Below are 18,074 nucleotides of genomic sequence, written 5' to 3'. Positions count from 1 at the left end.
AATGGACCTGAATTCCCAGATCTCTGATCATCAACTTTTCCCAAGGCTCTTCCAGTTACAGTATAATTCGCTCTAGAATTAGACTTCCCAAAATACATCGCCTCACATTTGCCCGGATTGAACACCATCTGCCACTTCTCTGTCCAACTCTCCAGTCTATCTATATTCGCCTGTATTCTTTGACAGTCCCCTATGCTTTCTACTACTCCACCAATCTTTGTGTCATCTGCAAACTTATTGATCAGACTAACAGATCATTTATGTATAATCATAAACAACAGTGGCCCCAACACTGATCCCTGTAAAACACCACTGGTCATCTTTCTCCATTTCGAGAAACTCCCTTCAACTACTATTCTCTGTCTTCTGTTGCTCAACCAGTCCTTTATCCACCTAGCTAGAACACCCTGCACACCATATGACTTGACTTGTTCCATTAGTTTACCATAAGGAACCTTATCAAATGCCTTACTAAAGTCCATGTACAAGACATCTACAGCTCTTCCTTCATCCATCAACTTGGCCTCTTCCTCAAAGAATTATAGTAAGTTGGTAAGGCACGATCTCCCCAGGACAAAACCATGTTGCCGATCACTGATCAGCCCATTCTCTTCCAAATATAAATAGATTTTATCCCTCAGTACCTTCTCCAGCAACTTTCCCACCATTGATGTCAGGCTCACTGGTCTGTAGTTACCTTGAATATCCCTACTACCCTTCTTGTATAAGGGGACAACATTAGTAACCATCCAGTCCTCTGGCACTTCACCTGAGAATAAGGATGCTACAAAGATATTTGTCAGGGCCCAAGCTATTTCCTCTCTCTCCTCTCTCAGCAACCTGGGATAGATCCCATCCACTCGTGGGGATTTGTCCATCTTAACATCCTTTAGCCTACCCAACACATCTTCCCTCCTTATGTCAACGTGATCCAGAGTAAACAAACTTCTATCTCTAATCTCAACATTCATCATGTCCCTCTCCTCAGTGACCACTGATGCAAAGTAATCAGTGAGAATCTCACCCATTTTCTCAGGTTTGACACACAACCTTCCTTCCTTATCCTTTAGTGGATCAACCCTCTCTCAAGTTAGCCTCTTGCTTATTATATATGAATAAAAGCCTTGTGATTCTTCTTAATTCTGCTCACATAAGTTTTTTCATGACCCTTTTTAGCCCACTTGATTCCTTGCTTAAGATTGGTCCTAATCTCCTTATATTCCTCCAAGGCCATTCTGTTCTTAGCTGCCTGGACCTTATGTATGCTTCCCTTTTCCTCTTGGCTAGTCCACAATTTTTCCTGTCATCCACGGTTCACGAATCTTGCCTTTCCTATCCCTTGTTTTCAAAGAGACATGCCTATCCTGCACTATCCTCAACCCCTATCTTTGAAAGTCTCCCACATATCAAATACGGATTTCCCTTTAAATAGCCATTCCCAATCGACATTTCCCATCTCTTGCCGAATTTTGATATAATTGGTCTTGGCCCAGTTTAGTACTCTTCCCTTAGGACCACTCTCATCTTTGTCTATAAGTATTCTAAAACTTACGGAATTGTGGTCACTCTTCCCAAAGAAATCCCCCACTGCAACTTCTACCATCTGGTCTGGCTCATTCCCCAACACCAGGTCCAATATGGCCCCTTCCCTCGTGGGACTATCGACGTACTGCTCTAGAAAGCTTTCCTGGACGCTCCTTACAAATTTTGCCCCATCTAGACCTCTGACACTAAGTATATCCCAGTCAATGTTGAGAAAAATAAAATCTCCCATCATCACCACCCTGTTGCCTCTACATCTTTCCATAATCTCATTCCAAATGAAGGGCTTTTGCCCGAAACGTCGATTTTTCCTGCTCCTCAGATGCTGCCTGACCTGCTGTGCTTTTCCAGCACCACTCTAACCTTGACTCAGATTTTAAGCATCTACAGTACCTACTTCTCCCTATCTTTCCATAATCTGTTTACTTATTTGTTCTTCTACCTCACACTGTAATACAGCCCCAACAATGTAACTGCACCCTTCTTATTTCTCAGCACTACCCATAATGCTTCACTACTCAAGCCTTTCATAGTGTCCTCCTTTAGCACAGCTGTGGTATCATTCCTGGCCAGCAATGCAACTCCTCCCCCCCCTTTTACTTCCCTCCCTGTCTTGTCTGAAGCATCTATATCCTGGAACATTTAGTTGCCAATCATGCCCTTCCTTCAACCAAATCTCTGATCACAATAACATCATACTCCCAGGCACCAATCCAAGCCCTAAGTTCGTCTGCCTTACCCACTATACTCCTTGCATTAAAGTATATGCACTTCAGGCCTCCAATTCTTTTGCGTAGATCAACTCTGCCTACTCTTCCCGTTGGTAATGTTAACTTCATGATCCTTACAGTCTCTAGTTTCCACCTCACTGCCTACAAGTCTTCTGGTTCCCAGCCCCCTGCCACATTAGTTTATAACCTCCCCAACAACAGTAGCAAAAAACTCCCCTAAGAACATTAGTTCCAGTCTAGTTCAGGTGTAGACCATCCAATTTGTAATAGTCTACACCTTCCCAGAACCAGTCCCAATGTCCCAGAAATCTGAACCCCTCCCTCCTACACCATCCCTCAATCCACCATCCTGCTTATTTTTTGATTTCTACCCTGGCTAGCAAGTGGCACTGGTAGCAATCCTGAGATCACTACCTTTGAGATCCTCCTCTTTAACTTCTCTCCAAGCTCCCTGAATTCTGCTTTCAGGACCTCATCTCGTTTTTTACTTATATCATTGGTGCCTATATGTAGCACAACAACTGGCTGTTCACCCTTCCCTTTCAGAATGCCCTGCAGCCAATCGGTGGTATCCCTGACCTGAGCACCTGAGAGGCAACATACCACCCAGGAGTCTCGTTTTCAGGCAGGGAACCGCCTATCTACTCCCCTTACAATAGAATCCCCGATGACTATGGCCCTATGAGTCTTTTCCCACCCTCTGAACAGCAGTTCCCGCCACAGTGCCATTATTCTGGCAACTGCTGCCCTCCCCTGGTGAGCCACCTCCCCAACAGTATCCAAAACGGTATATCTGTTTTGGAGGGAGATGACCTCGGGGGACACCTGCACTGTCTTCCTACTCTTTCTCTGCCTTTTGGTCACCCATTTACTGTCTCCCTCAGCAATTCTAATCTGTGGTGTAACCAATTCACTAAACGTACTATCCACGACCTCCTCAGCATCACGGATGTTCCAGAGTGGTCATGCAGTCAATCAAGAGCTGCAGCTGGACACACTTGTTGCGAGTGTAAGAGTCAGGAATGTCAGCCACGTCCCTGAGCTCCTACATCAAGCAAGACGCACATGCAATGGGTCTGAGGTCCCCTGCCATTGTAAGCCTTAGCTTTATATCAACTAACTAAAACCAAACAATGCACTTAAATATATGAAAGAAAAAGCCTTACCTTACAGAGTAAAAACCTTACTACACACGTAGTACCTCAGGTTTAGCCATTGCCCGAAGTATATACTGAGTCCTTATCTTTCCGGCAACCTCCTGGTCTCCGTCACCTCTGCTCTCCCGCTGCTCCCGGACAAGAAAAAGGTCGCAGGCTTCGAAGGTAAGAATTTATACTAAGTCCTTACCTTCCTAGCAACTTCCTGGTCTCCAAAGTCACCTCTGCTCTGTCTCCTGCTGCTCCCGGACAGGAAAAAAAAAATTTATTATAATATAAGTTATATCTGCAAGATATTGGTGGAACCTCCAGCCTCCAAATATGACCACCAAACCTTCATTCTCAATCTGGGCATATTGACGCTTTGCTTAAGCCAAAGTCTTGGATGCATACGCTATTGGACCTTACTCTCCACTGGACCAACTATGAGATAATGCTACACCAATGCCATATGGGGAGGCATCGCATTAAATACCAGATCTTGCTTGGAATCATAGTGCTTCAACACATTTGAGGATGATAGCTGTTTTTTCACTTCCCTTGACTCCATGACCATTTCCAAGGCTTATCCTTGTTTAAGAGCCCTTGCAAAGATGCCAGGATGGAGGCCACGGTATTTATGAATTATTACGGAACATTCACCAGCCCAAGGAAAGATCTAAGCTCTAGTACAGACGTGGGAGCTGGGGCACCTTTGATCATCCTCACTTTTATTTTCCAGTCTTGTTGACTCTGTAGTCCAAGTGATCAGTTGGGGTGCCTAGAACACATTTTCCCTTCTAAGGTGTACGAATTCCTGGGAGAAATATCTAAGGACTACATCCAAGTTCTCTAAGTGTTCCTTTCGATCTTCCCTGTTGTTAGCATATCATCTACATAAATAGCGAATTGTAAAATGTTCTTCATCATCCACCAAAAAATTGCACAGGCTGATGATATCCCAAATGGTAGTCTAGCATATTGGTGCAAACTCCTTTGCGTATTAATTGTAGCATGCTTCTAGGAATCCTCATCTAACTGCCCATTCCATAAACTGGACTGGTTTGCCGATTTCTTTGCTTTACTGCTGCCTGATTTCTGCCTCTACTTTTGCTTGTCAGGCAAATGGCACTGGGCGGGCCTTGCAGAATCGTGGAATTGCTTTCTGATCCATGCACGGTAGCCTTGGCTTCTCTGGTTGTCTCTAGACCCTCCTGAAAATCTTCCCAGTATTTAATTTGGATTTCATTGAGGCAGCCATTTTCTAATTGAAAATGTGCAGCCAATCTAGGTAAATCTTTCTCAACCAATTTCCTCCCATGGACCCAAGACTTTTACTACAACCACTGGTAACTGAATCAGCTGCTTCTCATAAAAGAGTGGAACAGAAGTTATACTCTTAATCTGTAAAGGTTCCCCAGTATAGGTTGTCAGTCTAGCTGAGGTTTTGTGCAAACTTAAATCAGGGCAAATTTTGTTAAAGTCTGGTTCTGAGATCACAGAAGTCGCTGCACTGGTATCAACTTCCATTAGAACCAGGTGACCATTTAATCAAATGTTTATTTCGATTTGTTTTGATTTTGATGCTGCTAAGCAATTTAACTGTTCAAATCAGATGTAGGTAGACTTTCCAGGGTGTGCACTCTCCTGAATACTGGCCTATGAGTTCTCTTACTTAATTTAGTAAGTGGGAGTCTGCATACCGGCAGCAACTACAATGACTTGCCAGCCCGGATCATGAAGAAAATGTTAATCGTTTGGCCGAGGATTGGTTTTGTTTTGGGGTTTTGCTGTGGGCTGACCTAGAGTTTCCCTATGTCCTGAGTGACACTATGCAATTGCCTTCACTCAAATGTTTCCCAAGCTTACTTGGGACGTTTACTTCCATCGGAATACTCTGCAACTCCTATGCTCCACTTGCCTCATTTCCCAATGACAAAGCCAGTTGTAGTCCCTGTTTGAAGTTCAGTTGGTCTTCAGCTACTAGGTGCTTTTGCATGGTTACATCATTAATCGCTCACACCAAACTAACAGTCTCTCAACATCTCATTAAAGGTTAAACCAAAGTCACACGCCTCTGCCCGTTGTCTTAACCTCGTCAAAAATTCTGAATAGGATTCCCCTAGTTCTTGAATTGCCAAGTAAATCCAATAACATCTTAGAATTAGAGGAGGCTTGGGTAGTAATATTGCTTAACTAAATCCATCAACTCTTGAAAGGTTTTAGTATCTGATGCCTCAGGGGAAGTTAGGCTCCTAATAACTGAAAAAGCTGCAAGTTGCCAGGAGAACTACTCGTTGCCTTTGATCTGCTCCAATGTTATTTGCCTGAAAACAAAACACACTCTTTCCACATATTGAGCCGTCTCAACAGCAGGATCAAGCTTCACAAAGAACATGATGCCAGAAATGCTTACCCCAACTCAAAGACGACTATTGCAAGTGAATTTCTTCAGAAGCATGCTTTTCTTTCCACACAGACCCGTTCCTGTCACTAATTATTTACATGTGGAGAGTCCTTGATACTGATCTAGCTCCCTCACACCTAGTTCTCAGAGTGAACAGGATGTCTGACACTCCTGTTCTTATCTGTCAGCCAGGGTTCCCTGAGTGGACCAGGTTAAAAGCTCCAATCAGGGAACTTATATTCTATGAAGACCACCTGGCTGATCTTATTACAATCACTACAAAGTAACCTGCAGAAAAATACCTTCCAAACAGTGTCATAGGATTCTGAGCTACTTACACTTTTCATCAATGGCCTAAAAAGAATATTTGCATCTGATTTTGAGAAGATTAAACTACTTTTTAATTTTAGAGTGGTGCTGAAGTGCACAGATCAGGCAGCATCTGAGGAGCAGGACAATCAACGTTTTGGGCAGGAGCCCTTCATTAGGATTCCCGATGAAGGGCTCCTGCCCGAAATGCTGATTTTCCTGCTCCTCAGATGCTGCCTGACCTGCTGTGCATTTCCAGCACCACTCTAATCTTGACTCTAATCTCCAGCATCTGCAGTCTTCACTTTCACTTCCTTTTTAATTTTGCAGAGCTATTGCATCCAGCTGGCATTTGATGAACTTCACATTCAACTATTTTATTCAGCTATACAATATCTCTGCAGATTCTGATAGACCTGCTTAGTTCTGGTACTAGCAACATCTCTAAGCATCAGCATTTTCGTTCTCCCACTGGTGAAGTAATAAGCAGTGGAAATTCACCTCTGAAGTTTTTAGGCTGAACTCTATGGCTTTCCAATTCCTCTACAGTTCACTGTTAGAAAGAAACAAAATTGCTGCATCTGTGCCCAACTTAAAATGTCTCATTTTGTCTACAAGGCTAAAAACCACATGACATCAGGTTATATTCCAACAGATTTATTTGGAAGTACAAGCTTTCACAGTACTGCTCCTTTGTCAGGTGGCTAGTAGAGTAGGATCATAGAACACAGAATTTATAGCAAAAGGTCAGAGTGTCATACACTGATGCAACATATTGAACAAACCTAGATTACTGTTAAGTCTTTCACCTTTTAGAATGGGCTGCAGGTTTTGATTCATTAATATGTAAGTCCCAGAAATTCTCTCATATCATATGCCCGAGATAACTTAAGGTAAAAACAAAGGTGACAGCTCAGCTTAGACTAGACAATGTATTAAAGGTGTGAGTTTAGAGTCTGTGTGTATTACAATCTTGAATCAGACTGGTTCTACCAAATGTTTGGCAAGATAATTTTTGCATGGTTACCACTACTATCACAAATCACCAATTAGTTTTTCTTTTCAACCTATGCTCATCTGCTTGGTTCAAATGCTTTGGTTAATGCTAAGTCATTTCTCAATTCCAAGATAACACTAAATTCAAGCCTTTTAAAAATCCGGCTTAATCATAATCCATATATATTTGTACAGTCCATTGATAAATGTTTTAACACTTTCTCCTTGTCGTTGGGTGTGCTTATTACATTTAACCTGATAGAAATTATACGTTTTTGTAGATTGAAGTAGGCATTTATTAACTTCTTGGACATAATATTTTTTGTTGATCACTTGTCTGACTAGGATATTGTCTGCACAATCATCCATTGATTACAATAGTGTACTGACCTGCTCACTGCACAACTTCACAGCAAGACTAGATGCAGTGTGATAGCTTGTAATTCTTTGATGGCAATTTAGCCACGTTTCTTCCTCAATGGGGCTTGAGATTTGCTTTCTGGTAATGGCAGAGACTTCTTCATGGTTGTTCGTTCATTTTTCCTGCCATATAGTATTCTTGGTTTGTTGCACTGTTAAAAAATTTATAGAGTTTGTCAGGGAAGAAAAATATCAACTTTATTTAAGCATCTTACTGAGCCTTCACCTTGCCACAGAGCTGCATGATCACTGCATTGTACCACTTACTTCTTATTAGCATATCAGAGCGAAACCAAACCCTTTATACGATAGTGTTCTGTCAACATAACCCTTCTCAGAAATTGTGAACTCTTATTGTACAGTGACCTCAGGAGAAAAATACATACAGAAGCAATGTAAATATCCTGTTCCTTATGCTTACTGTGCTTAACCACAGGGTGTTTACGAAGATAGTTTGGGGCCTTTTTTCACTGGAGCATAGGAGGTCGAGAGATGATCTTGCAGAAGTTTATAAAATCGTGAGGGACATAGATAAGGTGAATAGCAAAATATTTTCCCTGGAGTGGGAAAATTCAAAACTAGGGGACATATTTTTAAGGTGGGAGGAGCAAGATTTAAAAGGGACCTGAGAGGCAACTTTTTCACACACAAGGTGGTTCATATGTTCGGGAATGAACTACTAGAGGAAGTGGTAGACGCAGGTACATTTCCAACATTTAGATGGGTACATAAATAGGACAGGTTTAGTTGGATATGGGCCAAACTAAGGCAATTGGGACTAGTTTAGTTGGGAAACTTGTTTAGCAAGGATGAGTTGGGCTGAAGGGCCTGTTTCCTGCTGTATCACTGCATGATTCTAGACTTAACACTAAATTCATTGTTTGTGAATCTTTTTGGAAACTTGCCCTCCTATCTCCTCAAACCACCTCCATCTCCTATGAGATACAAAACAAGCTTGGATAATTTTGGTCATTTCCAAATTTTTCTGGTGGTTCCCCTCTGACCTTTCCCCCTTCCTTTTCTCTCCCTGTCCCTTCACTACTTCACTTTTCTCCTTTCTCCCATCCCTCATCCTCAACTACCTGCCTCTTTCACCACCTCTCCCCATTTACCCTCCACTACATTCTTTTGTCACCTTCCACCACCCTCCCTCAACTCCATACTTCACTCCCTCTTGCCCTCAGTCCACTCTCACTCTTCCCCCTCCCCTATACCCAATCCAGATCTTTTCCACCTGCCCCCTTCCCCTCACCCTTTCCCCATCTCCTTCCTGGCTTCTATCATCCCCCAACCACCAGCCCCACAATTCCCTCTCCCTCTGTCCCCTCTCCCACCCCTTCTTCTCACCTCCTGCAAACCCCTTCCCATCTGCTCCCCCTCTATGCCTACCTCACCTCCACTCTGGGTCTACCCCTCTTCCTCCTCCCCATACTCCAACACTTGTCCTCGCCCACTCTCTCCCCACTTTTCCTTTCAATCCATTTTACCCTTGCAAACCCCTTGTGCCTCTCACACATTCCCACTCCCCCTACTCTCAATCCCCTCCTCCCCTTGTCCCTCTCACACATTCCCACTCCACCTACTCTCAATCCCCTTGTCCGTCTCACATTCCCACTCCCCCTACCCTCAATCCCCTTGTCCCTCTAACACATCCCCACATCCCCTACTCTCAATCCCCTCTTCCCCTTGTCCCTCTCACACATTCCCATTCCCCCTACCCTCAATCCCCTTGTCCCTCACACATGTTCCCACATCCCCACCCCGCAATCCCCTTGTCCCTCTCACACATTCCCACATCCCCTACCCTCAATCCCCTTGTCGCTCTCACACGTTCCCACTCCCCTCAATCCCCTTATCCTTCTCACACATTCCCACACCGCTACCCTCAATCCCCTTGTCTGTCTCACACACTCCCACACCTCCTACCCTCAATCCCCTCTTCCCTATGTCCCTCTCACACATTCCCACTCCCCCTACCCTCAATCCCCTTGTCCCTCTCACACACTCCCACTCCCCCTCCCTCAATCCCCTCTTTCCCTTGTCCTTCTCAAGCATTCCCACTCCCCCTACCCTCAATCCCCTCTTCCCCTTGTCCCTCTCACACACTCCCACACCTCCTACCCTCAATCCCCTTGTCCCTCTTACACATTGCCACTCCTCCTACCCTCAATCCCCTTGTCCCTCTCACACATTCCCACTCCCCCTCCCTCAATCCCCTCTTTCCCTTGTCCTTCTCAAGCATTCCCACTCCCCCTACCCTCAATCCCCTCTTCCCCTTGTCCCTCTCACACATTCCCACATCCGCAACCCTCAAGCCCATCTTCCGCGTGTCCCTCTCACACATTCCCACTCCCCCTACCCTCAATCCCCTTGTCCCTCTCACACATCCCCACATCCCCTACCCTCAATCCCCTCTTCCCCTTGTCCCTCTCACACATGCCCACTCCCGCTACCCTCAATACCTTCGTCCCTGTCACACATTCCCACATCCCCTACCCTCAATCCCCTTGTCCCTCTCACACATTCCCACATCCCCTACCCTCAATCCCCTATACCCTTTGTCCCTCTCACACATTCCCACATCCCCTACCCTCAATCCCCTATACCCCTTGTCCCTCTCACACATTCCCACATCCCCACTCAATCCCCTTGCTTCTCTCCCACATTCCAACATCCCGTACCCTCAATCCCCTTGTCCCTCTCTCACGTTCCCACATTCCTTACCCTTAATTCCCTCTTCCTCTTGTCCCTCTCACATATTCCCAAATGCCCTGCCCTCAATCGCATCTTCCCCTTGTCCCTCTCACACATTCCTACTCCCCCTACACTCAATCCCATCAAACCCCTTGTCCCTCTCACACATTTCCACTCCCCCTACCCTCAATCCCCTTGTCCCACTCTCACATTCCCACTCCCCCTACCCTCAAACCCCTTGTCCCTCTCAAATATTCCCACATCCCCTTCCCGCAATCCCCTCTTCCCCATGTCCCTCTTACACATTCCCACTTCCCCTACCCTCAATCCCTTCGTCCCTCTCACACATCCCACTCCTGCTTCCCTCAATACCTTCGTCCCTGTCACACATTCCCACATCCCCTACCCTCAATCCCCTCTTCCCCTTGTCCCTCACACACATTCCCACTCCCCCTACCCTCAATCCCCTTGTCTCTCTCACGCATTCCCACTCCCCCTCTCAATCCCCTCTTCCCCTTGTCCCTCTCACACATTCCCACATCCCCTACCCTCAATCCCCTCTTCCCCTTGTCCCTCACACACATTCCCACTCCACCTACTCTCAATCTCCTTGTCCCTCTCACACATTCCCACTCCCCCTACCCTCAATCCCCTTGTCTCTCTCACGCATTCCCACTCCCCCTACCCTCAATCCCCTTGTCTCTCTCACGCATTCCCACTCCCCCTCTCAATCCCCTCTTCCCCTTGTCCCTCTCACACATTCCCACTCCCCCTACCCTCAATCCCCTCTTCCCCTTGTCTCTCTCTCACATTCCCACTCGCCCTACCCTCAATCCCCTCTTCCCCTTGTCCCTCTCACACATTCCCACTCCCCCTACCCTCAATCCCCTCTTCCCCTTGTCCCTCGCACACATTCCCACATCCCCTCCCCTCAATCCCCTTGTCCATCTCACAAATGCCCGCTCCCCTACCCTCAATCCCCTTGTCCCTCTCACACGTTCCCACTCCCCCTACCCTCAATCCCCTCTTCCCCTTGTCCCTCTCACACATTCCCACTCCACCTACCCGCAATCCCCTCTTCCCCCTCTCACACATTCCGACTCCCCCTACCCTCAATCCCCTTGTCCCACTCAAACATTCCCACATCTCCAACCCTCAATCCCCCTTCCCCTTGTCCCTCTCACACATTCCCACATCCCCTACCCTCAACCCCCTTGTACCTCTCACACATTCCCACTCCCGCTCCCCTCAATCCCCGTTACCCTCTCACACAGGCCCACTCCCCCTACCCTCGATCACCTCTTCCACTTGTCCCTCTCACACATTCCCACATCCCCTACCCTCAATCCCCTTGTCCCTCTCACACATTCCCACTCCCCCTACCCTCAATCCCCTTGTCCCTCTCACACATTCCCACTCCCCCTACCCTCAATCCCCTTGTCCCTCTCACACATTCTCACTCCCCCTACCCTCAATCCCCTTGTCTCTCTCACACATTCCCACTCCCCCTATTCTCAATCCCCTCTTCCCCTTGTCCCTCTCACACATTCCCACTCCCCCTATCCTCAATCCCTTTCTCCCTCTCACATTCCCACTACCCCACTATTAAGCCCCTCTTACCCATGTCCCTCTCACACATTCCCACATCCCCTAATCTCAATCCCCTTGTCCCTCTCACACATTCAAACTCCGCCTACCCTCAATCCCCTTGTCCCACTCACACATTCTAACTCCCCCCGACCCTCAATCCCCCTTCCCCTTGTCCCTCTCACACATTCCCACATCCCCTACCCTCAACCCCCTTGTACCTCTCACACATTCCCACTCCCGCTCCCCTCAATCCCCGTTACCCTCTCACACAGGCCCACTCCCCCTACCCTCAATCACCTCTTCCGCTTGTCCCGCTCACACATTCCCACATCCCCCTACCCTCAATCCCCTTGTCCCTCTCACACATTCTCACTCCCCTAAATCTCCTCAATCCCCTTGTCCCTCTCACACATTCCCACTCCCCCTACCCTGAATCCACTTGTCCCTCAACACATTCCCACTCCCCCTACACTCAATCCCCTTGTCCATCTCTCAAATGCCCACTCCCCCTACTCTCAATCCCCTTGTCCCTCTCACATTGCTCTCCCCCACCCTCAATCCCCTCTTCCCCTTGTCCCTCTCACACGTTCCCACATCCGCACCCCTCAATCCCCTTGACTCTCTCACACAGTCCCACATCGCCTACCCTCAATCCCCTCTTCCCCTCTCACTCATGCCCACTCCCCTACCCTCAATCCCCTTGTCCCTCTCATACATTCCCACTCCCCCTACCCTCAATCCCCTCTTCCCCTAGTCCCTCTCACACATTCCCACTCCCCCTACCCTCAATCCCATTCTCCCTCTCACATTCCCACATCCCCACCATTAAGCCCCTCTTACCCATGCCCCTCTCACGCATTCCCACTCCCCCTACCCGCAATCCCATCTTCCCCTTGTCCCTCGCACACATTCCCACATCCCCTCCCCTCAATCCCCTTGTCCCTCTCACTCATGCTCGCTCCCCTACCCTCAATCCCCTTGTCCCTCTCACACGTTCCCACTCCGCCTACCCTCAATCCCCTCTTCCCCTTGTCCTTCTCACACATTCCCACTCACCCTACCCTCAATCCCCTCTTCCCCCTCTCACACATTCCCACTCCCCCTACCCTCAATCCCCTTGTCTCACTCACACATTCCCACTGCGCCTACACTCAATCCCCTTGTCCCTCTCACACATTCCGACTCCCCCTACCCTCAATCCCTTTGTCCCGCTCAAACATTCCTACATCTCCAACCCTCAATCCCCCTTCCCCTTGTCCCTCTCACACATTCACACTCTGCCTACCCTCAATCCCCTTGTCCCTCTCACACATTCCCACATCCCCTCCCCTCAATCCCCTTGTCCCTCTCACTCATGCTCGCTCCCCTACCCTCAATCCCCTTGTCCCTCTCACACATTCCCACATCCCCTACCCTCAATCCCCTTGTCCCTCTCACACATTCCCACTCCCCCTACCGTCAATCCCCTTGTCCCTCTCACACATTCCCACACCTACTGTCCTCAATCCCCTCTTCCCTTGTCCCTCTCACACATTTCTCCTCCCCCTACCCTCAATCCCCTTGACCCTCTCACATATGCCCACTCACCCTACCCTCAATCCCCTCTTCCCCTTGTCACTGTCACGCATTCCCACTCCCCCACCCTCAATCCCCTTGTCCCACTCACACATTCCCACTACCCCTACGCTCAATCCCCTCTTCCCCATGTTCCTCACACATTCCCACTTCCCCTACCCTCAATCCCTTTGTCCCTCTCACACATTCCCACATTTCCTACTCTCAATCCCCTCTTCCCCTTGTCCCTCTCACACATTCCCACTCCCCCTACCCTCAATCCCTTTGTCCCTCTCACACATTCCCACATCTCCTACCCTCAATCCCCTCTTCTCGTTGTCCCCCTCACACATTCCCACATCCCCTACCCACTATCCACTTTTTTCCTTGTCCCTCTCACACATACCCACTCCACCTACCCTAAATCCCCTTGTCCCTCACACATTCCCACTCCCCCCTATCCTCAATCCCCTCTTCCCCTTGTCCCTCTCACACATTCCCACTCTCTCTACCCTCAGTCCCCTTGTCCCTCTCACACATTCCCACGCCCCCGACCCTCAATCCCCTCTTCCCCTTGTCCCTCTCACACATTCCCACTCCCCCTAGCCTCAATCCTCTTGTCCCTCTCGCACATTCCCACTCCCCCGACCTTCAATCCCCTCTTCCCCTTGTGTCTCTCACACATTCCCACTCCCTCTACCCCTCTCACATTGCTCTCCCCCACCCTCAATCCCCTCTTCCCTGTGTCCCTCTCACACATTCCCACATCTCCTACCCTCAATTCCCTCTTCCCCTTGTCCCTCTCACACATTCCCACTCCCCCTACCCTCAATCCCCTTGTCCCTCTCACACGTTCCCACATGTCCTACCCTCAATCCCCTCTACCCCTTCTCCCTCTCTCACATTCCCACTCTCTCTACCCTCAGTCCCCTTGTCCCTCTCACACATTACCACGCCCCCGACCCTCAATCCCCTCTTCCCCTTGTCCCTCTCACACATTCCCACTCCCCGTACCCTCAATCCCCTTGTCCCTCTCACTCATGCCCACTCCCCTACCCTCAATCCCCTTGTCCCTCTCACACGTTCCCACATGTCCTACCCTCAATCCCCTCTACCCCTTCTCCCTCTCACACATTCCCACTCCCCCTACCCTCAATCCCCTGGACGCTCTCACACATTCCCACTCCCCCTACCCTCAATCCCCTTGTCCCTCTCACACATGCCCACTCCCCTCAATCCCCTTGTCCCACTCACACATTCCCACTCCCCTCAAAACCCTTCTCCCTCTCACACATTGCCACATTCCCTACCCTCAATCCCCTCTTCACCTTGTCCCTCTCACACATTTCTACTCCCCCTACCCTCAATCCCCTTGTCCCTCTCACACATTCCCACTCCACCTACCCTCAATTCCCTTGTCCCTCTCACACATTCCAACATCCCCTACCCTCAATCCCCTCTTCCCCTTGTCCCTCTCACACATTCTCACATCCCCTACCCTTAATCCCCTCAATCTCCTTGTCCCTCTCACACATTCCCACTCCCCTTACCCGCAATCGCCTTGTCCCTCTCACACGTTCCCACTCCCCCTACCCGCCATCCCCTTGTCCCTCTCACACATTCCCACACCCCCTAACCTCAATCCCCACTTCCCCTTGTCCCTCTTACACATTCCCACATCCCCTACTCTCAATCACCTCTCCCCCATGTCCCTCTCACACATTCCCACTCCCATAAATCCCCTCAATCCCCTTGTCCCTCTTTGACATTCCCACATCCCCTACCCTCAATCCCCTTGTGCCTCTCACACATTCCCATTCCCCCTACCCTCAATCACCTCTGCCCCTTGCCCCTCTCATACATTCCCACATCCCCTACCCTCAATCCCCTTGTGCCTCTCACACATTCCAACTCCCCCTACGCTCAATCCCCTTGTCCCTCTCACACATTCCCTCTCTCCCTACCCTCAATCCCCTCTTCCCCTTGTCCCTCTCACACATTCCCACACCCCCTACCCTCAATCCCCTCTTCCCCTTGTCCCTCTCACACATTCCAACTCCTCCTACGCTCAGTCCCCTTGTCCCTCTCACACATTCCCACTCCCCTTACCCTCAATCCCTCTTCCCCTTGTCCCTCTCACACATTCCCACTCCCCCTACCCTCAATCCCCTTGTCCCTCTCATACATAGAACATAGAACAATACAGCACAGAACAGGCCCTTCGGCCCACGATGTTGTGCCGAACTTCTAACCTAGATTAAGTACCCATCCATGTACCTATCCAAATGCCGCTTAAAGGTCGCCAATGATTCCGACTCTACCACTCCCACGGGCAGCGCATTCCATGCCCCCACCACTCTCTGGGTAAAGAACCCACCCCTGACATCTCCCCTATACCTTCCACCCTTCACCTTAAATTTATGTCCCCTTGTAACACTCTGTTGTACCCGGGGAAAAAGTTTCTGGCTGTCTACTCTATCTATTCCTCTGATCATCTTATAAACCTCTATCAAGTCACCCCTCATCCTTCGCCGTTCCAACGAGAAAAGGCCGAGAACTCTCAACCTATCCTCGTACGACTTCCTCTCCATTCCAGGCAACATCCTGGTAAATCTTCTCTGCACCCTCTCCAAAGCTTCCACATCTTTCCTAAAGTGAGGCGACCAGAACCGCACATCCGCACCCCTCAATCCCCTTGACTCTCTCACACAGTCCCACATCGCCTACCCTCAATCCCCTCTCACTCATGCCCACTCCCCTACCCTCAATCCCCTTGTCCCTCTCACACATTCCCACTCCCCTAAATCTCCGCAATCCCCTTTTCCCTCTCACTCATTCCCACTCCCCCTACCCTCAATCCCCTCTTCCCCTTGTCCCTCTCACACATTCCCACTCCCCCTACCCTCAATCCCCTTCTCCCTCTCACATTCCCACATCCCCACCATTAAGCCCCTCTTACCCATGTACCTCTCACGCATTCCCACACCCCTACCCGCAATCCTCTCTTCCCCTTGTCCCTCGCACACATTCCCACATCCCCTCCCCTCAATCCCCTTGTCCCTCTCACTCATGCCCGCTCCCCTACCCTCAATCCCCTTGTCCCTCTCACACGTTCCCACTCCCCCCTACCCTCAATCCCCTCTTCCCCTTGTCCCTCTCACACATTCCCACTCCACCTACCCGCAATCCCCTCTTCCCCCTCTCACACATTCCGACTCCCCCTACCCTCAATCCCCTTGTCCCACTCAAACATTCCCACATCTCCAACCCTCAATCCCCCTTCCCCTTGTCCCTCTCACACATTCCCACATCCCCTACCCTCAATCCCCGTGTCCCTCTCACACATTCCCACTCCCCTCAATCCCCTTGTCCCTCTCACACATGCTCACTCCCCCTACCCTCAAATCCCTTGACCATCTCATACATGCCCACTCCCCTCAATCCACTTGTTCCTCTCAAACATTCCCCACTCCCCTCAAAACCCTCGTCCCTCTCACACATTCCCACATACCCGACATTCAAACCCCTCTTCCCCTTGTCCCTCTCACACATTCCCACTCCCCCTGTCCTCAATCCCCTCTTCCCTTGTCCCTCTCACACATTTCTACTCCCCCTACCCTCAATCCCCTTGTCCCTCTCACATATGCCCACTCACCCTACCGTCAATTCCCTTGTCCCTCACACACATTCCCACTCCCCCTACCTCAACACCCTTGTCCCTCTCACACATTCCCATATCCTCTACCCTCAATCCCCTCTTCCTCTTGTCCCTCTCACACATGCCCACTCCCCCGACCCACAATCCCCTTGTCCCTCTCACACATTCCCACATCCCCTACCCTCAATCCCCTCGTCTGTCTCACACATTCCCACATCCCCTACCCTCAATCCCCTCTTCCCCTTGGCCCTCTCACCCTTCCCATATCCACTACCCTCAATCCCCTTGTCCCCCTCACACATTCCCACATCCCCTCCCCTCAAACCCCTAGGACCTCCCACACATTCCCACGCACCCTACCCTCAATCCCCTTGTCCCTCACACCCATTCCCAACCCCCTCAATCCCCTTGTCCCTCTCACACTTTCCCACTTCCCCTACCCTCACTCCCCTCCACCTCCTTGTCCGTCTCACACATGCCCACTCCCCCTACCCTCAATCCCCATGTCCCTCTCACACATTCCCACATCCCCTACCCTCAATCCCCTTGTCCCCCTCCCCCTCCCCTCAATCCCCTCTTCCCCTCGTCCCTCTCACACATTCCCACATCCCCTACCCTCAATCCCCTCTTCCCCTTGTCCGTCTCACACATGTCCACTCCCCCTACCCTCAATCCCCATGTCCCTCTCCCACATTCCCTCATCCCCTCCCCTCAATCCTCTTGTCCCCTTCACACATTCCCACATCCCCTCCCCTCAAACCCCTAGGACCTCCCACACATTCCCACACCCCCTACCCTCAATTCCCTTGTCCCTCACACCCATTCCCAACCCCCTCAATCCCCTTGTCCCTCTCACACTTTCCCACATCCCCTCCCCTCAATCCCCTCTTCCCCTTGTCCCTCTCACACATTCCCACATCCCCTACCCTCAATCCCCTCTTCCCCTTGTCCGTCTCACACATGTCCACTCCCCCTACCCTCAATCCCCATGTCCCTCTCCCACATTCCCTCATCCCCTCCCCTCAATCCTCTTGTCC

At 49.6% G+C, this 18,074-nt stretch overlaps 1 protein-coding gene across 4 annotated transcripts in view; it reads right to left on the bottom strand.

Annotated features, from left to right (window-relative positions):
- Nucleotides 1-18,074, bottom strand: part of zswim2 (zinc finger, SWIM-type containing 2) — a 64,951-nt gene that overhangs the window by 42,304 nt on the left and 4,573 nt on the right. For 2 of the 4 annotated variants that reach the window (XM_043693438.2, XM_043693441.2), the window contains exons 2-3: nucleotides 7,512-7,693; nucleotides 3,621-3,669 (exon numbers count right to left, since the gene is read on the bottom strand). The gene's annotated coding sequence lies outside the window, so the exon portion shown is untranslated. Of the gene's footprint in view, nucleotides 1-3,439; nucleotides 3,670-7,511; nucleotides 7,694-18,074 lie in introns of all 4 variants that reach the window. The other 2 variants (XM_087988959.1, XM_043693439.2) reach the window with 2 other exon arrangements.

Source organism: Chiloscyllium plagiosum, unplaced genomic scaffold (assembly GCF_037043375.1).
Source record: "Chiloscyllium plagiosum isolate Xiang-an unplaced genomic scaffold, Cpla_swu_hap1 HiC_scaffold_7, whole genome shotgun sequence".
Classification (NCBI taxonomy): Eukaryota; Metazoa; Chordata; class Chondrichthyes; order Orectolobiformes; family Hemiscylliidae; genus Chiloscyllium; species Chiloscyllium plagiosum.
The sequence above is the reverse complement of the archived record's forward strand: the minus strand, read 5'-3'. Positions and strand labels throughout refer to the sequence as shown.